General features: G+C 38.8%; 1 protein-coding gene across 1 annotated transcript in view; it reads right to left on the bottom strand.

Moving 5' to 3' along the window:
• Positions 1-3969, bottom strand: part of ST6GALNAC3 (ST6 (alpha-N-acetyl-neuraminyl-2,3-beta-galactosyl-1,3)-N-acetylgalactosaminide alpha-2,6-sialyltransferase 3) — a 517233-nt gene that overhangs the window by 316725 nt on the left and 196539 nt on the right.

Raw genomic sequence — 3969 nt, 5'->3', positions numbered from 1 at the left:
CAAACAGTTATGAAACAACAGATTTTACAGGTGTTCTTAAAAACAAACACACACACTAAAACCCATTCTCAGAGTAAACTTAAGTTCTAAGAAGATTCTAAGGGGAACTATTTCTCAGTGTCTTTAACTTTGAAAATTTATAGACTGGTTCTAGTCTAACCAATAATAAAATATGCCTAAGAGAAAAGTGTTGTTTGATCCTGGGTTTTAGAGATTGAAGAAAAGGAGTTATTTGTAAATGGCAGTACAGACATCTTCTTATGTGTATTTAAACACTAAACAATGAGGACAATGAGACTTGTGGCTGAAGAATCATTAGCAATTCAGTCAGCCAGGTGCAAAGAGCTACTTCCTTTGCACTGAACAAATGTAAGTTTCCTCATCAAACACAGTTTCCCTAGTGAGCACAGAGCAAGGCTGCATGCCCCCCAAAGAGCTGTGCATAAATGACCTGTTTGCCCTCATGTGAAAAGTTTTCATTGACCAATAAATCATCCTGTTCCTATTCCTTCTTAATAAAGCAAATGAGGCATGGAACAGACTGACATACCTCAATGTGGGGTTGAGGCGATGAGAAGAGATGAACCAAAAAACTTACATGCTTATATGTATAGCCCATGGACAAGGGCAATAGGGTAGTGAAGACCTGAGGGGCAGGGGGCAATAGGAGCTGGTTGGAGGTGGGGAAAGGAAGGGAAAATGGGAGATATCTGTAATACTATCAACAATAAAAATATATTTTAAAATGAAAAAATAGAGCAAATGCACGTTGACTTACATACACACACATATCCCTCCTTCACACACATACACACACATGCTTACTTTTATCTATAACGTACCAGTTGTTAGACAACACTACCATTTCGTGTTTTGAAGTTTTATATTTAAAGATAGAGGAAATTTTCCCAAAGATTTCAGAAGAAGAAAGAAAAAAAGAGCGCCACTTTGCTATATCTCCAAAATAACATTAGTATATGACCGCCACATAAAAGACAAGGAAACCTTCCACAATATTCTGGGACTTCAAGAAGACTTTCAATGTTTCTTGTATTGAATTTGAGAGTAATATAAAAGTGGTAGCTGCCGAGGACAGTTCGGTGGTTTCTTATAAATATTCTTACCATGCGATCCAGCAATCATGTTCCTTGGTATTTACCCAAAGGAGTTGAGAGCTTATGTCCACACAAAACGTGCACACGGATGTTTATAGCAGCTTTACTCCTAATTACCAAAACTCGCAAGCAACCAAGATGTCCTTCAGCAGGTGAGTGGATGAATAAACTGTGGTATATCCAGACAATGAAATACTCACACTATAAAGAAATGAGCTATCAAATCATAAAACTACATAAAGGAAACTTAAATGCATATTACCAAATGAAAGAGGCCAATCTGAAAAGGCTACATATTATACGATTCCAACTATATGACATTCTGGGAAAAGCAAAACAATGAAGACAGTAAAAAATAGTTTTTTTCTGGAGTTAAAAGGGAGGGAGGTATAAATAGGAGAAGAATAGAAGTTTTAGGGTATTAAAATTGCTGCATATCTTACTATAAAAGTAGATCCATGTCATTATTCATTTGTCCAAATCCATAAAATATACAACACAGAGAATGAAACCTAATGTAAACTATGGGTTCTGTGTGATAATGATGTGTCAGTGTAGGTTCATCAATTGTAACAAATACACCATTCTGGTGAGGGATGTCAATTAGTGAGGGAGAATATGCATGTTTGGAGCCAGGGAGTTCATGGGAAATCTCTATTACTTAACCTCAATTTTGCTCTAAATTTAAAACTGTTCTTAAAAATATGGGTATTCATTTTTTATCTTAATTTTTTTTTCCATTTCATTTTTAATTGCTTTCTGGTGCAAAGCCCAAGAGCCAGTCATGCATTCCACACAGTGCTCCCCCCGAAACCTCCAGCACCCCAACCAGCCACACCAAATTATGGCAATACCACTGATCACATTTCCTATGCCTTACTTATACCCCGTGATTATTGTGTAATTATCAATGTATACTTCATAATCCATTCCCCTCTTTCACCCAGCTTCCCAGCACCCCTCCGCTCTGTGCCTATGAGTCTTTTCAATTTTGTTTATTTTGTTCATTAGATTCCACATACGAGTGAAATCATATGGTATTTGTCTCTCTCTGACTAATTCATTTCAATTAGCATTAATACCCTCTAGGCTCATCCATGTTGCCACATGTCCATTATGTACATGTACCACCACTTTTCTATCCACTTGTCTATTGATGGGCACTTGGGTTGCTTCCATGTCTTGGCTATTGTAATTTAACACTGCAACGAATATAGGGGTGCACATATTATTTTGAATTAGTATCCTGGGTTCCTTCAGATAAATCCCTAAAAGTGGAGCACTGGGTCATAAGGCAGATCCATTTTTAAATTGTGAGGAAACTCCATACTGTTTTCCATAGTGGCTGCATCAATCTGCATTGCCACCAACAGTGCAGGAGAGTTCCCTTTTCTCTACATTCTGGTCAACACTTGTTTATTTACTGATGATAGGTGTGAGGTGATATCCCATTGTGCTTTTAAATGGCATTTCTCTGACAATGGGTAACTTTGAGCATCTTTTCATTCGTCTATTGGCCTTCTGAATGTCCTCCTTCTGAGTACAGAGGAAATGTCTGTTCAGATCCTCTGCCCATTTTTAAATTGGATTTTTTTTTTTGGTGTTTAATATGAGTTCTTTAAAAATTTTGGATATTAACCTTTTATCAGAGGTATCATTGGTTTCCTTTGCTGAGCAAAAACTTTTCAGTTTGATGTAGTCCCACTTGTCAAAAGCTCACTGTTTTTTCATGACTATTCCCCAGTCAGTACCCAGGGTGACCAGTGCATAACTCCCACTATAATGAAGCCACTATTTCTAACAAAATAACTAAATTAGGACTGAGAATGCGTTACCTTCCCAAGAGCTGGGACACCAACAACTGCCCATTTTCAATGTTGCTGTCAGAATATTAAGTTCCTGATAAGGTTCACCACTCATTACTGGTTCAGACGATGTTTCATGACAGGCTACAATGCATGCAAATCCCAAGAGTTATCCTGGAGGCTTCTCCGAACAGTATGCTATGATTTCCTCAGTGAGGCTTCTAAGTCTTGTGACAATAAATCTTCCCCAATAACACCGCTTATTCAATTTAAGGCTGCGAGCCCAGAGAGATTGATGAGAGGAGTTGTCCACTCGTCAAGGGAAGAACACAAGATCTATCCTATCTCCTTTCATCTTCTGGTTTAATCATTATAAGTGTTATATAATGTGACATTCACACATTATTGAAGACGTTCAAGGAAAAAATTACGTATCACTAATCAGCAGATCATTTTTCATTTTTATTTCTTGCAGACTCTAAAATGAATGATGCCCTCCTTTTCTTATTAAAACCTTTTTTTTGTTATATTAAATAAGAAATTGAACATGGGAACAATAAGCATTCCTTTTTTTCTTTTGCAATGTTGGTGCTTTTCCCCAAGCTAATGAACCCAAGCTGTGGTAGGGAAAAAAGCTGAAGGAGCAACGACTTATTTTGTTTCAGTTCCTTACATCTTTGACAAGCAACCCTCTCCTTCAGAATCCAAAATGTCCTTTTCCCACTTGATTCTTTCATGTCTGTTATTCCTCTTTAACTTAGTGGTTGCAGCCTACTTGGATGCTATTTCCGATCTGCTCATTGGGTCCAGGGGAGTGTCCGAATAGACTAGGGCAGCAAAGCCACGATGAATGCACCGGACTCCATGCTCTCTGCTGGGATCTGTTCCAGCTGCATCCTCTCTGACAGGGCTGCAGGAGTGCCCCCTTGGCTGGGGTAGCTGCTGGAGGTGGGTGGCATTATGGCCTTGGGCACTGCAGCCTGAATCAGCTGGGGAAGGAAGAGCTGGTCCAGCCATCCTGATCCGCAGCTCCTCCAATGATGTATTGG

Source organism: Myotis davidii, unplaced genomic scaffold (genome assembly GCF_000327345.1).
Source record: "Myotis davidii unplaced genomic scaffold, ASM32734v1 scaffold602, whole genome shotgun sequence".
NCBI lineage: Eukaryota > Metazoa > Chordata > Mammalia > Chiroptera > Vespertilionidae > Myotis > Myotis davidii.
This window is presented reverse-complemented; position numbering and strand designations above follow the sequence as displayed.